Below are 17,173 nucleotides of genomic sequence, written 5' to 3' on the forward strand. Positions count from 1 at the left end.
GTTAAATATGGCTCCCAATCAGAGACAACCAGCAAACAGCTGACACTCGTTGCCTCTGATTGGGAGTCACTCAGTCAAACATAGAAACAGAACACATAGAATGAACACACCCTGGCTCAACATAAATAGCCCCAGAGCCAGGGTGTGACAGTACCCCCCCTAAAGGCGCGGACTGTGACCGCGCCTCAACTAAACAAAACGGGAGGGCTGGGCGGGCATACCTCCTCGGCGGCGGTTCTGGCTCCGGCCTTGACCACCACCCTCCAATACACCACCCATAGTGCCCCTGGTCCAGTCTGTCGACTTGCATCCCTGGCTTGGTGCGTGGAGGAGGAACGGGCCTTACCAGGCTGATTTCTCGCACCCCTGGCTTAGTGCGAGTGGCAGGAACAGGCCGGACCGGGCTGGCGACGCGCACCGTATGTTTGGTGCGAGTGGCAGGAACAGGTCGGGCTGGCGACGCGCACCGTAGACTTGGTGCGGGTGGCAGGAACAGGCCGGGTCGGGCTGGCGACGCGCACCGTAGGTTTAGTGCGTGGAGCAGGGACAGGCCGGGCTGGGCTGTCGACGCACACCGTAGGCTTGGTGCGTGGAGCAGGGACAGGCCGGACCGGGCTGGCGACGCACACCGTAGGCTTGGTGCGTGGAGCAGGGACATGCCGGACTGGGCTGGCGACGCACACCGTAGGCTTGGTGCGTGGAGCAGGGACAGGCCGGACCGGGCTGGCGACGCACACCGTAGGTTTAGTGCGTGGAGCAGGGCCGGGCTGGGCTGGCGACGCACACCGTAGGCTTGGTGCGTGGAGCAGGGACAGGCCGGACCGGGCTGGCGACGCACACCGTAGGCTTGGTGCGTGGAGCAGGGACAGGCCGGACCGGGCTGGCGACGCACACCGTAGGCTTGGTGCGTGGAGCAGGGACAGGCCGGACCGGGCTGGCGACGCACATCATAGGCTTGGTGCGTGGAGCAGGGACAGGCCGGACCGGGCTGGCGACGCACACCGTAGGCTTGGTGCGTGGAGCAGGGACAGGCCGGACCGGGCTGGCGACGCACACCGTAGGCTTGGTGCGTGGTGCAGGGACAGGCCGGACCGGGCTGGCGACGCGCACCGTAGGCTTGGTGCGTGGAGCAGGGACAGGCCGGACCGGGCTGGCGACGCGCACCGTAGGCTTGGTGCGTGGAGCAGGGACAGGCCGGACCGGGCTGGCGACGCGCACCGTAGGCTTGGTGCGTGGAGCAGGGACAGGCCGGGTCGGGCTGGCGACGAGCACCGTAGACTTTGTGCGTGTGGCAGGAACAGGACGGACCGGGCTGGCGACGCGCACCGTAGGTTTAGTGCGTGGAGCAGGGACAGGCCGGGCCGGGCTGTCGACGCACACCGTAGGCTTGGTGCGTGGAACAGTGACAGGCCGGACCGAGCTGGCGACGCACACCGTAGGCTTGGTGCGTGGAGCAGGGACAGGCCGGACCGGGCTGGCGACGCACACCGTAGGCTTGGTGCGTGGAGCAGGGACAGGCCGGACTGGGCTGGCGACGCACACCGTAGGCTTGGTGCGTGGAGCAGGGACAGGCCGGACCGGGCTGGCGACGCACACCGTAGGTTTAGTGCGTGGAGCAGGGACAGGCCGGGCTGGGCTGTCGACGCACACCGTAGGCTTGGTGCGTGGATTAGGGACAGGCCGGACCGGGCTGGCGACGCACACCGAGGCTTGGTGCGTGGAGCAGGGACAGGCCGGACTGGGCTGGCGACGCACACCGTAGGCTTGGTGCGTGGGGCAGGGACAGGCCGGACCGGGCTGGCGACGCACACCGTAGGCTTGGTGCGTGGAGCAGGGACAGGCCGGACCGGGCTGGCGACGCACACCGTAGGCTTGGTGCGTGGAGCAGGGACAGGCCGGACCGGGCTGGCGACGCACACCGTAGGCTTGGTGCGTGGAGTAGGGACAGGCCAGACTGGGATGGCGACGCACACCGTAGGCTTGGTGCGTGGACCAGGGACAGGCCGAACCGGGCTGTGGAGACGGATAGGAGGCCTGGAGTGAATAGCGGCCACCACCCGTCCTGGCTGAATGCCTACCCTCACACACTCTGTGTGAGGCATCCGCACAGGACTTACAGGGCGGTGTACCCCTGGCCTGGTGGCCTTCTGGATCCGCCCCCTTTTCTCCTCCGTCAGCCCCGTCGTCCATGCCGTGTGCCCCCCCCTAAAAAATTTCTGGGGTTGCCTCACGACCGTCCGACGACGACCCTGATCACGCCGTAGCTCCTCTCTACGGCGCGCCTCAACCGTCTCACTCCATGGCCGGCGATCCATCCCAGCCAGGATTTCCTCCCAGGTCCAGGACCCCTGCCCGTCCAAGATCTGCTCCCACGTCCAAGCTGCCTGCTCCTGGACACGCTGCTTGGTCTTGGTATGGTGGGTTTTTCTGTCACGATCGTCGTAGTAATGAGTAGACCAAGGCGCAGCGTGAGAAACAAACATGACTTTAATTAGTTAAAGTTTCTAAACAAAACAAAACACGACTCGTGAATTCCACGGTGACACTGACCGAACACGGAACAAAAACCCACAAACCCAAAGTGAAACACAGACAGTTAAATATGGCTCCCAATCAGAGACAACCAGCAAACAGCTGACACTCGTTGTCTCTGATTGGGAGTCACTCAGTCAAACATAGAAACAGAACACATAGAATGAACACACCCTGGCTCAACATAATGAGTCCCAGAGCCAGGGTGTGACAACAAATGACAGTGATTGATGGTGTTGATTATCATCATGTAAAAGTTGAGTATGTGCTATGCGATCAGCTGCCGTGATTAAGACAGTATGGAGAAGGAGACAGGAGAAGGGCTCAGGGTGACACACGCACAAGCATTATGATTCATAACTGAGGAACTTATATCAATAACATTGAGCTAAGATCAGTTCACTACATACAGTGGGGAAAAAAAGTATTTAGTCAGCCACCAATTGTGCAAGTTCTCCCACTTAAAAAGATGAGAGACCTGTAATTTTCATCATAGGTACACGTCAACTATGACAGACAAATTGAGAAGAAAAAAATCCAGAAAATCACATTGTAGGATTTGTAATGAATTTTTTTGCAAATTATGGTGGAAAATAAGTATTTGGTCACCTACAAACAAGCAAGATTTCTGGCTCTCACAGACCTGTAACTTCTTCTTTAAGAGGCTCCTCTGTCCTCCACTCGTTACCTGTATTAATGGCACCTGTTTGAACTTGTTATCAGTATAAAAGACACCTGTCCACAACCTCAAACAGTCACACTCCAAACTCCACTATGACCAAGACCAAAGAGCTGTCAAAGGGCACCAGAAACAAAATTGTAGACCTGCATCAGGCTGGGAAGACTGAATCTGCAATAGGTAAGCAGCTTGGTTTGAAGAAATCAACTGTGGGAGCAATTATTAGGAAATGGAAGACATACAAGACCACTGATAATCTCCCTCGATCTGGGGCTCCACGCAAGATCTCACCCCATGGGGTCAAAATCATCACAAGAACGGTGAGCAAAAATCCCAGAACCACACGGGGGGACCTAGTGAATGACCTGCAGAGAGCTGGGACAAAAGTAACAAAGCCTACCATCAGTAACACACTACGCCGCCAGGGACTCAAATCCTGCAGTGCGAGACGTGTCCCCCTGCTTAAGCCAGTACATGTCCAGGCCCGTCTGAAGTTTGCTAGAGTGCATTTGGATGATCCAGAAGAGGATTGGGAGAATGTCATATGGTCAGATGAAACCAAAATATAACTTTTTGGTAAAAACTCAACTTGTCGTGTTTGGAGGACAAAGAATGCTGAGTTGCATCCAAAGAACACTATACCTACTGTGAAGCATGGGGGGTGGAAACATCATGCTTTGGGGCTGTTTTTTCTGCAAATGGACCAGGACGACTGATCCGTGTAAAGGAAAGAATGAATGGGGCCATGTATCGTGAGATTTTGAGTGAAAACCTCCTTCCATCAGCAAGGGCATTGAAGATGAAACGTGGCTGGGTCTTTCAGCATGACAATGATCCCAAACACACCGCCCGGGCAACGAAGGACTGGCTTCGTAAGAAGCATTTCAAGGTCCTGGAGTGGCCTAGCCAGTCTCCAGATCTCAACCCCATAGAAAATCTTTGGAGGGAGTTGAAAGTCCGTGTTGCCCAGCGACAGCCCCAAAACATCACTGCTCTAGAGGAGATCTGCATGGAGGAATGGGCCAAAATACCAGCAACAGTGTGTGAAAACCTTGTGAAGACTTACAGAAAACGTTTGACCTGTGTCATTGCCAACAAAGGGTATATAACAAAGTATTGAGAAACTTTTGTTATTGACCAAATACTTATTTTCCACCATAATTTGCAAATAAATTCATTAAAAATCCTACAATGTGATTTTCTGGATTTTTTTTCTCATTTTGTCTGTCATAGTTGACGTGTACCTATGATGAAAATTACAGGCCTCTCTCATCTTTTTAAGTGGGAGAACTTGCACAATTGGTGGCTGACTAAATACTTTTTTCCCCCACTGTAACTATACTCACCAAGTGTACAGTTGAAGTCGGAAGTTTACATTCACCCTAGCCAAAAATATTTAAACTCAGTTTTTCACAATTCCTGATATTTAATCCTAGTAATAATTCCCTGTCTTAGGTCAGTTAGGTTCACCACTTTATTTTAAGAATGTGAAATGTCAGAATAATAGTAGAGAGATTTATTTCAGCATTTATTTCATTACATTCCCAGTGGGTCAGAAGTTTACATACACTCAATTAGTATTTGGTAGGGATTGCCTTTCAATTGTTTAATTTGGGTCAAACGTTTCGGGTAGCCTTCCACAAGCTTCCCAAAATAAGTTGGGTGAATTTTGGCCCATTCCTCCTGACAGAGCTGGTGTAACTGAGTCAGGTTTGTAAGCCTCCGTGCTCGCACACGCTTTTTCAGTTCTGCCCACAAATTTTCTATAGGATTGAGGTCAGGGCTTTGTGATGGCCACTCCAATACCTTGACTTTGTTGTCCTTAAGCCATTTTGCCACAACTTTGGAAGTATGCTTGGGGTCATTGTCCATTTGCGAGACCCATTTGCGACCAAGCTTTAACTTCCTGACTGATGTCTTGAGATGTTGCTTCAATATATCCACATACTTTTCCTTCCTCATGATGCCATCTATTTTGTGAAGTGCAACAGTCCCTCCTGCAGCAAAGCACCCCCACAGCATGATGCTGCCACCCCCGTGCTTCACGGTTGGGATGGTGTTCTTTGACTTGCAAGCATCCCCCTTTTTCCTCCAAACGATGGTCATTATGGCCAAACAGTTCTATTTTTGTTTCATCAGACCAGAGGACATTTCTCCAAAAAGTACAATCTTTGTCCCCATGTGCAGTTGCAAACCGTAGTCTGGCTTTTTTATGGCGGTTTTGGAGTAGTGGCTTCTTCCTTGCTGAGCGGCCTTTCAGGTTATGTCGCTATAGGACTCGTTTTATTGTGGATATAGATACTTTTGTACCTGTTTCCTCCAGCATCTTCACAAGGTCCTTGGCTGTTGTTCTGGGATTGATTTGCACTTTTCACACCAAAGTACGTTAATCTCTAGGAGACAGAACGTGTCTCCTTCCTGAGCGGTATGACGGCTGCGTGGTCCCATGGTGTTTATACTTGCGTACTATTTTTTGTACAGATGAACGTGGTACCTTCTGGCGTTTGGAAATTGCTCGCAAGGATGAATCAGCCTTGTGTAAGTGTACATATTTTTTACTGAGGTCTTGGCTGATTTCTTTTGATATTCCCATGATGTCAAGCAAAGAGGCACTGAGTTTGAAGGTAGGCCTTGAAATACATCCACAGGTACACCTCCAATTGACTCAAATGATGTCAATTAGCCTATCAGAAGCTTCTTAAGCCATGACATCTTTTTCTGGAATTTTCCGAGCTGTTTAAAGGCTCATTCAACTTAGTGTATGTACACTTCTGACCCACTGGAATTGTGAATTATAAGTGAAATAATCTGTCTGTAAACAATTGTTGGAAAAATTACTTGTGTCATTCACAAAGTAGATGTCCTAACTGAATTGCCAAAACTATAGTTTGTTAACAAGACATTTGTGGAGTGGTTGAAAAACGAGTTTTAATGACTCCAACCTAAGTGTATGTAAACTTCTGACTTCAACTGTAGGTACACATGAAGTCGAACAACACCTGCACAATCTGAGACCTCCACTTTGAGCGCACAGTAGAGTGATGAGATGGTCACGTTTTTTTATTTTAATACGTCTGGAAATTCTGGATGTCTAAACACAGACGGCCAGATTGGCTGATTGATGTGTCCTGTTGCTGGCCAGTTGATATGTCATGCTGAAGGCAAATTGGGTGTGACATTTTGCTGGACAGATGCTAGGTCATTTTGAATTGGAATTGGATCAATTTGATAAAATCAATGATGCAGATAACAGTCATACATTGACACCTATTTACAGCTTTTAGATTCTCCATTCATTTTGTGAATTTGATTCGAACTTTGATTATTGGAACAAGTTGCTCCACCATTCTTTGGTCCAATGACAATGTCTCTTCATCAATTTGGTGTTCTGTGGGGAAAAAAATATACAAAAGAAAATGTCAGTGTTCTGGTCATGGCATATCATAATAGGAAAATGTGAAAACAAAAGTGCGTTGTGCTTCATAAGTTAGTCAATGAATTTTAACTAACTGCAATCCAGTGGCGGAGTGGAATGGACACTCTTCCCTCTGGGTCCTTGTATCCATCTAACCCATAGAAATCTATCTCCTCACCAGGCCTTATAGCAATCCATTGTTGACTGTGTTGAAACATGTACGCGTGTTGATGGCTGTTGAAACTGGCTGGTAGTAGTACTTTACCACACAAGCACCAAGGAAACTGTATATTCCGCACACTTCCATGAACACAGGGATCTCTTCTGAATGGACAGTGTTGATGACCAGATAGTCTCTTACATTGTATCGCTCATTGTTCACTGCAATGGACTTTGTCTTGGTGACACATTTTGCTCTGATGGCTTCTTCGAATCTGGCACTTAATACTGCACAGCAGAGTTTAGAAGTGCATGCAGTTGGACGTCTCTTGTGTCCGCACAGTGTGTTGTTGTGCTGCCAAGGCAGTTGTTGTTGGTTTGCTCCCAGCATTGTCTGAGCTGATGTATTTTTGCCAGGGTCTTCATTATATTTTGTAAGTTTCCCACAACTGCTGAGAGCTTCTTGAAAGATTGGTGTTCAAATCACATGGTGGGACAGGTGGATCAAAGGTTCATAGGTAAGTATAGATTGAATGGCGCCGGAGAAGATGGCTGCCGTTTTACATCCCTCTAACCAATTGTACTATTTTGTGTGTTTTTCCGCGTTATTTGTAATTATGTTTCTGTCATAGTCTCTTATAACCAAAAAGAGCTTCTGGATATCAGGACAGCGATTACTCACCTCGAATTGGACGAAGATTTTTTCTTCAACGAGGCGGCCGCGAAGGATATCCTACAGACACCCGACAAGGCCTGAATGTGTTCGATATCCGGCCAAACTTACACAGCTTCCAATGGAAGTATAAAGGTAAAACCAACCAATGTAAATAGAGGACGAATGAATCATATTGATTTGTGTGGACCTTTTCCATCCCATTCGGAGACTTCTAACAGAAGCTTGCCGCTGCACAACCCATAAATACGTTGAGGCAAGTTGAGTGTTCTGAAAACCCTAGATGAATTAAAGTTACCTGGGCTAACTCAGTATAAACGCCCCGTATTTAAAGCCAGCCGTTTTGGCCCCTTGCTTCTTGCCACTTCCTGCTGAGCGGCGTGTCATTGAGATTTATGGGCTCATTTCATTTGATGAACAGCCAGACGGGCAGAGGACATTGAAGAACACCCAAGCTCTTTAAGACTGCAACTGCATCAGACAAGTAGTCCCTGACCGCTCCTTATCTCCCAGAATAGTTTCCAACACCGGTGTTGCCACCAGTATCATCAGTTTAGCCATGATAGATTACGATAAAACACTTCAGCTGACATGACACTCTGTAATAAGTAATAACGATGTTATTATGTTACAAAATAACACATCAGCTGAACGGACGCTAGTATAACTGTAATTACTGTGTTATGCCCGCTTGACACAACTATTACTTAGTAAATAACCTCATTGTTACACTAAGAACTGTAAAATGAGATTTAATCTCAATGGCTTCCTAAGAGTGATACGTTGGACGTCACATGGTGCACTTTAAGGTGATTTAAGTTGTCATTAACTGTTGTGACCTGTCATAAATGGGTCACTTTTTAAGTGAAACATGACCCACATACCTCCCTGTTACAAATTATGTTCCCCAAATGGCACCCTATTCCCTGTATAGTGCATTACTTTTGACATTAAATGTTGTGCACTATATAGGGAAGAGGGTGTCATTTCGGATGCACACATAGTCCTTTTGGAACCGTCAGATGCTGTGAAGCAGAGGGCGAGAATCACAAGTCCCTGTCAAGGGTTCAGCGTGGTGTCCGGCTCACACAGACCATCTGAACAAACAGACTCTGACCCCACTCCTGGGCTCGGGGTGAAATGGAGGAGTGGAGGCCTGGTAGAAGAAAAGAGAGCTGTTATGTTACAAATGGGTGAAACGGAGGAGTGTTGAGGAGGCGAAAGAAGAAAACAACCTGGTGGAAGAAAAAGAGAGCTGTTATCTTACAAAAGGTACCCTATTTCCTATATAGTGCACAACTTATTTTTTTGTGAACAATTATTTATCCCTTAGGGCTCTGGTCAAACTATGTAGGGAATAGGGTGTCATTTTGGACAAAATCAGAGATTGAAAGAGAGGGAAAGAGAGAGAGATGTTCAATCAATCAAATGTATTTATAAAGCCCTTTTTACATCAGCAGATGTCACAAAGTGCTATACAGAGATGTTGCCATGTGACTCAGCAGCCACAGTATGGGTTGATGACCAGACCAGCACGGACGCTCGACGGGTTACCCAATGCAAACCTTATAGAAAAAATGCTAGCAACCACACACAACAACAAACATTTCTGGGAAGCAGAGCACCTGCTGAGGTGATGTGGGTATACATGGAACTCATTTAGGTTTTGTGGACATGTCCTCATCAGTGACACTGTGCTTAGCCTGGCCTGCTGGCACTCGCTCTCTCTCTCTCTCTCCATTTCCGCTCTCTCTGTTTCTTTTATGTCTTACTCGGGGTAATCCTTTGATTTCTCTGGTCTGGTGGGTTATGGCTGGGGTGGGGTAAGTGCCAGTGGGTGCTGGTACCGTACATCCCTACCAGAATGATCATCTAAAATGTTAGTGAGAATCAAACCAATAAACTAACAAAAGTGGCACATTCATTAAACCACTATATCTGGGGCCATCGTGATTCAATAAAAAAAATATACAAATAACGACATTAACATTCCTGATGTTTTCCCCATACACTGACTGTTTACACAAGCAGGTTGCTGAGGAGCACATGACACCTCTGTGCAGTTTGACACATTATAAAGCAACCATATAGAATGAATAAAGCATGCATAAGACATGAATAGAGCATGCATAAAGAGGCATGAATGAAGAATGCACAAGGCGTGAATAGAAGGTGCATCAGGCTTGAAAGAGGAATGCATAGGATGAATAGAGCATGCATCAGACATGACTAGAGCATGCATAGTGTTATCAATATTGTATGGGTTGCAGACGATTGCAACCTCTTGACCAGCTATGGCAGAGCTCCGCCACACTCTTGCAGTTATCGCTTTCAACATGGGAGTGATGGACAGAGGTCTTATGGGTAACCAAGTGAGGTCATGATCGCCCTGTGCATTAGCTTCCTGCCCTAACTCAATTTGTGGACCGCCACCACAGATGGTGCCGGCAAACTCAGGTCTATACTAGTCTGATATGTTTTTAATGCAGTCTTCCCATTTGCCCCAAATCACAATGATGATGTCATCCATATCCACTAGGAAGCCTCTATAGTACATGTGACCCCATTCCAAAACAGGAAACAAGCAAAGCCTTTTAAAGTGAGAGCAGAAAGGTTTAAAAATTATGCGGCATGTCATATAGCTGGCTGAGAACAGGACAGACCAGATGGCTTCCTCTCTCTGACGGACTATATTAAGCATGGCTAATGAGCAGGCTGACAGCACGATGATGACCTCATCCCAACTCTATTTGGGCTTCATCCCTCCCTATAGCCTACTCTACATTTCTTTTAGTGCTGTCATGCACACTTAACTGGACTCCGGAACGGAGGGGGGGAATGGGAGAAGTGGCCATTTATCTTGTGACAAGGGGCAAGATTAGTAGATGGCGCTGGAAAAGATGGCTGCCGTTTTACAGCCCTCTAACCAATTGTACTATTATGTGTGTTTTTTCGCGTTATTTGTAAGTTATTATGTACATAATGTTTCTGCCATCGTCTCTTATAACCAAAAAGAGCTTCTGGATATCAGGACAGCGATTACTCACCTGGTATTGGACGAAGATTTTTTCTTCAACGAGTCGGACGCGAAGGATATCCGACAGACACCCGACAAGGCCCAAATCCCTGTCATTCGCAGGAGAAAGAGACAGAGATATCGTGGATGTAGGTCGGGGTGCCTTGTAAGGATCCGATGGCGAGCGAGTAAACTGCCTCTCCCATCAATCCTATTAGCCAATCTTCAATCATTTGAGTATAAATTGGATGACCTAAGATTACGGTTATCCTACCAACGGGACATTAAAAACTGTAATATCTTATGTTTCACTGAGTCGTGGCTGAACGACGACATGGACAACATACAGCTAGCGGGCTATACGCTGCATCGGCAGGATAGAACAGCTGACTACAGTAAGACAAGGGGTGGCGGTCTGTGTATATTTGTAAACAACAACTGGTGCACAAAATCAAATACTAAGGAAGTCTCGAGGTTTTGCTCGCCTGAGGTAGAGTATCTTATGATAAGCTGTAGACCACACTATTTACCAAGAAAGTTTTCATCTATATTTTTCATAGCTGTCTATTTACCACCACAAACCAATGCTGCCATTAAGATTGCATGGAATGAGCTGTATAAGGCCATAAGTGAACAGGAAAACGCTCATCCAGAGGCAGCGCTCCTAGTGGCTAGCACAGACTGGAACATGTTCCGGGATTCTTCAGATAGCATTGAGGAGTACACCACATCAGCCACTGGCTTTATCAATAAGTGCATCGATGACGTCGTCCCCACAGTGACCGTACGTATATACCCCAACCAGAAGCCATGGAAAACAGGCAACATCCGCACTGAGCTAAAGGGTAGAGCTGCCGCTTTCAAGGAGCGGGACTCTAACCCGGACGCTTATAACAAATCCCGCTATGCCCTCCGACGAACCATCAAACAGGCAAAGAGTCAATACAGGACTAAGATTTAATCGTACTACACCGGCTCTGACGCTCGTCGGATGTGGCAGGGCTTGAAAACTATTACAGACTACAAAGGGAAGCACAGCCGCGAGCTGCCCAGTGACACAAGCCTACCAGACGAGCTAAACCACTTCTATGCTCGCTTCGAGGCAAACAACACTGAAGCATGCATGAGAGCACCAGCTGTTCCGGGTGACTATGTGATCACGCTCTCCGTAGCCAATGTGAGTAAGACTTTTAAGCAGGTCAACATTCACAAGGCCGCAGGGCCAGACGGATTACCAGGACGTGTACTCCGAGCATGTGCTGACCAACTGGCAAGTGTCTTCACTGACATTTTCAACATGTCCCTGACTGAGTCTGTAATACCAACATGTTTCAAGCAGACCACCATAGTCCCCGTGCCCAAGGACACTAAGATAACCTTCCTAAATGACTACCGACCTGTAGCACTGACGTCTGTAGCCATGAAGTGCTTTGAAAGGCTGATCATGGCTCACATCAACACCATTATCCCAGAAATCCTAGACCCACTCCAATTTGCATACCGCCCCAACAGATCCACAGATGATGCAATCTCTATTGCACTCCACACTGCCCTTTCCCACCTGGACAAGAGGAACACCTACGTGAGAATGATATTCATTGACTACAGCTCAGCATTCAACACCATAGTGCCCTTAAAGCTCATCACTAAGCTAAGGATACTGGGACTAAACACCTCCCTCTGCAACTGGATCCTGGACTTCCTGACGGGCCGCCCCCAGGTGGTAAGGGTAGGTAACAACACATCTGCCACACTGATACTCAACACGGGGGCCCCTCAGGGGTGCGTGCTCAGTTCCCTTCTGTACTCCCTGTTCACCCATGACTGCATGGCCAGGCACGACTCCAACACCACCATTAAGTTTGCAGACGACCCAACAGTGGTAAGCCTGATCACCGACAACGATGAGATAGCCTATAGGGAGGAGGTCAGAGACCTGGCCATGTGGTGCCAGGATAACAACCTCTCCCTCAACGTGACCAAGACAAAGGAGATGATTGTGGACTACAGGAAAAAAAAGAGGACTGAGCACACCCCCATTCTCATCGTCGGGGCTGTAGTGAAACAGGTTGAGAGCTTGGTGTCCACATCACCAATAAACTATCATGGTCCAAACACACCAAGACAGTCGTGAAGAGGGCATGACAAAGCCTATTCCCCCTCAGGAGACTAAAAAGATTTGGCATGGGTCCTCAGATCCTCAAAAAAATCTACAGCTGCACCATCGAGAGCATCCTGACTGGTTGCATCACCGCCTGGTATGGCAACTGCTTGGCCTCTGACCGCAAGGCATAGAGTGTTCTCTCTGCTACCGCACGGCAAGCGGTACCGGAGTGCCAAGTCTAGGTCCAAAAGACTTCTCAACAGCTTCTACCCCCAAGCCATAAGACTCCTGAACAGCTAATCATGGCTACCGGGACTATTTGCACTGCCCCCCCACCCCCCACCCCATCTTTTTACGCTGCTGCTACTATGTTAATTATTTATGCATAGTCACTTTAACTCTACCCACATGTACATATTACTTCAACTACCTCAACTAGCCGGTGCCTCCGTACATTGACTCTGCACCGGTACCCCCCTGTAAATATAGCCTCCCTACTGTTATTTTATTTTACTTCTGCTGTTTTTTTCTCAACACTTTTTTGTTATTGTTTTATTTTACTTTTTTATTAAAAATAAATGCACTGTTGGTTAACGGCTGTAAGTAAGCACTACAGTTAACACTGTAATGTCTGCACCTGTTATATTCGGCGCATGTGGCCAATAAAATTTGATTTGATTTGAAGTAGCAGACTAGGGTAATGGACGAGGTAGTGCAACTTTGTCTTCCCTGGAAACAGCTCCTGGAAATTTAGTGATTTTTCTTCTGCCATATATTGGATCCAGGATCTTCTTAAAACTGGGGCCAAGATGTCGGATATCTCTCGAAGCAGAAGATAGATGTCCCAAGCGCTGCCATTTTGGGACACAATTGGGACACAATTAGCCCAGCGTCGTCCAGGGTAGGGGAGGGAATGGCCGGCAGGGATGTAGCTCAGTTGGTAGAGCATGGCGTTTGCAATGCCAGGGTTGTGTGTTCGATTCCCACGGGGGCCAGTATTAAAAATGTAAACAAATAATGTATGCACTCGCTAACTGTAAGTCGCTCTGGATAAGAGTGTCTGCTAAATTACTAAAATGTAAAATGTAATTTTGTATTTGACTAACAGTCATTTGGGGGAGTAAAGGTAAAAGTGTAAATTTTTCTGATGCACTTCTGGATAGATGGCCATTCTTCCTTAGGACTCTCTGGGATAGTGGCACAGGTTTAGAAGACACATCTCGTTTGCCATAAAACAATTTCTCAATCTCATAGTTGATCTGGGCAAGAGTAATTTGCCTCTGTTGAACCAGTTGTTGCAGCACTAGTCTGAGCACTGTGGGTATGATGCCCCCATGAAGGTCATGCATGACGTCTGGTGGAAACAGCTAGGTAATTGGAGATGGCACATGATTCAGCTGAGAGAATCAACATGCTTTTTTGATGCCATTCATCAATGCATTGTTTGTATTTCCTTCCACAGCCTGCAGATGGTACTTGTAGTTGTCTAGGTCATGCATGGTGAATTCCTCTTTAGTGATTTTTTTTTTAGCAAAAAAAGCAGAAGCGACAAATGCGACCAGAGGGAAAGTTTTTGCTCAACCCTGCAACTGCATGTGCGGAGAGGTTACCTGTTGAGATTGCTGTGATTGTGCCTCGGAAGGTTTTGTTTTCACCATTGCCTGATAACTTCACACCCTGTGTTTCCAATTCCTGGATGTCATGTACAGTATCAAAGGCTCTAATACTTCTTCGTAAGTGGTAACTTCATTTTGAATGAGGCAGTGATAAAGCAGTGTGAAGAGGTATTTATTTTGGAGTTGGGAAGTATCCTTGTGGTCAAGATTTCCTAATCTTAAGTGCACTGTGGTCAATTTGTGCTTGCCTTTTTTAGAAACCAGTGGATTGACAACTTCCAATTAATCTACATAGAACTGCAGACGGAGGCTCTGCTTTGTTAGGTTGGGATTTGATTTTAACAATTTACCATCAGTAAAGCATTCCAGAATTGTATCATTATGTGGCTTTTTGGTCTTGATTCAAGATGGCCAAGACCTCTTAATTACTTGCTATTTTTTGCAGTATGCTGACCAATGGGATGTATTGAAATGACCTTGTTTTATAACCTTCTTTGTTGCTCAGGGGCACACTCCAACACACATACATAATTTACAAATGAAGCATTTGTCTTTAGTGAGTCAATCAGATCAGAGGCAGTACCAGGGATGTTCTCTTGAGAAGTGTATGAATTTGACCATTTTCCTGTCCTGCTAAGCATTCAAAATGTAACGAGTACTTTTGGGTGTCAGGGAAAATGTATGGAATAAAAAGTACAATATTTTCTTTAGGAATGTAGTGAAGTAAAAGTTGTCAAAAATATAAATAGTAATTTAAATTACAGATACCCCAAAAAACTACTTAAGTATTACTTTAAAGTATTTTTACTTAAGTACTTTACACCACTGTTCACAGCCAAGGTAAAAACCCTCAATTCCAACATTGATTGTACAAACCAAAGCATGCGTGAAAATCTAATATTTTCACGGGAAGACAATCCATAATATAAATCAGCTGCCCTCAAGAGATACTCTGACAACTCCTGCTCCTGCTCATCCATGAAGACCCTGTTTCCACTACGGTAGCCTGCATGAGGAAGCTCTCTCGACCCCTTCTCCAGTAGCTTCTTTCTCTTTGCAGAATCCATACAGAGTCACATTTACATTTACATTTAAGTCATTTAGCAGACGCTCTTATCCAGAGCGACTTACAAATTGGTGTATTCAACTTAGGATAGCCAGTGGGACAACCATCACTGGGGGAGGGGGGTGTAGAAGGATTACTGTTAGACTATTCCAGGTATTCCTTAAAGAAGTAGGATTTCAAGTGTATCCGGAAGGTGGTCAGTGACTCCGCTGTCCTGGCGTCATGGGGGAGCTTGTTCCACCATTGGGGTGCCAGAGCTGTGAATAGCTTTGACTGAGCTGAGCGGGAACTGTGCTTCCGCAGAGGTAGGGGGGCTAGCAGGCCAGAGGTTGATGAACGTAGTGCCCTCGTTTGGGTGTAGGGTCTGATCAGAGCCTGAAGGTAAGGAGGTGCCGTTCCCCTCACAGCTCCGTAGGCACCATGGTTTTGTTGTACACAAAAAATACACAAAAAAATGTATGCACGCATGACTGTAAGTCGCTTTGGATAAAAGCGTCTGCTAAATGGCATATTATTATTATATTATAGTAGATGCGAGCTTCAACTGGAAGCCAGTGGAGTGTGTGGAGGAGCGGGGTGACATGAGAGAACTTGGGAAGGTTGAACACCAGACGGGCTGCAGCGTTCTGGATAAGTTGTAGGGGTTTAATGGCACAGGCAGGGAGCCCAGCCAACAGCGAGTTGCAGTAATCCTTTCTGTGTAAGGTAGGGTCGTACTCTGCGAATGCTGTAGAGCATGAACCTGCTGGATCAGGTCACCGCTTTGATGTTAGCTGAGAACGACAGGGTGTTGTCCAGGGTCATGCCAAGGTTCTTTGCACTTTGGGAAGAGGACACAATGGAGTTGTCAACCGTGATGGCGAGATCATGGAGCGGGCAGTCCTTCCCCGGGAGGAAGAGCAGCTCCGTCTTGCCGAGGTTCAGCTTGAGGTGGTGATCCGACATCCACACTGATATGTCTGCCAGACATGCAGAGATGCAATTCGCCACCTGGTTATCAGAAGGGGGAAAGGAGAAAATTAATTGTGTGTCGTCTGCATAGCAGTGATAGGAGAGACCATGTGAGGATATGACAGAGCCAAGTGACTTGGTGTATAGAGAGAATAGAAGAGGGCCTAGAACCGAGCCCTGGGGGACACCAGTGGTGAGAGCACGTGGTGCGGAGACAGATTCTCGCCACGCCACCTGGTAGGAGCGACCTGTCAGGTAGGACGCAATCCAAGAGTGAGTAGTGCCGGAGATGCCCAACTCGGAGAGGGTGGAGAGGAGGATCTGATGGTTCACAGTATCAAAGGCAGCAGATAGGTCTAGAAGGATAAGAGCAGAGGAGAGAGAGTTAGCTTTAGCAGTGCGGAGAGCCTCCGTGACACAGAGAAGAGCAGTCTCAGTTGAATGACCAGTCTTGAAACCTGACTGGTTTGGATCAAGAAGGTAATTCTGAGAGAGATAGCAGGAGAGTTGGCTAGAGATGGCACGCTCAAGAGTTTTGGAGAGAAAATAAAGAAGGGATACTGGTCTGTAGTTGTTGACATCGGCGGGATCGAGTGTAGGTTTTTTGAGGAGGGGTGCAACTCTCGCTCTCTTGAAGATGGAAGGGACATAGCCAGCGGTCACATGACATATGCCATACAACTGATCTGATTGACTTCCCCTGCTCTGCTACATCATTTGACACTCTTTTTAAAGTGTGGAGAGGTACTCCTGTCTTTATTTTCCATGATCGGCAGGTAGCTTAGTGGGTAAGAGCATTGTGCCAGTAACCGAAAGGTCGCTGGTTCTAATCCCCGAGCCGACTAGGTGAAAAATCTGTCGATGTGCCCTTAAGCAAGGCACTTAACCCTAATTGCTCCTGTAAGTTGCTCTGGATAAGAGCGTCTGCTAAATTACTTAAATGTAAATCTAGGCCTGCTACA

The sequence above is a fragment of the Coregonus clupeaformis genome, chromosome 8 (genome assembly GCF_020615455.1).
Source record: "Coregonus clupeaformis isolate EN_2021a chromosome 8, ASM2061545v1, whole genome shotgun sequence".
Taxonomy (NCBI): domain Eukaryota; kingdom Metazoa; phylum Chordata; class Actinopteri; order Salmoniformes; family Salmonidae; genus Coregonus; species Coregonus clupeaformis.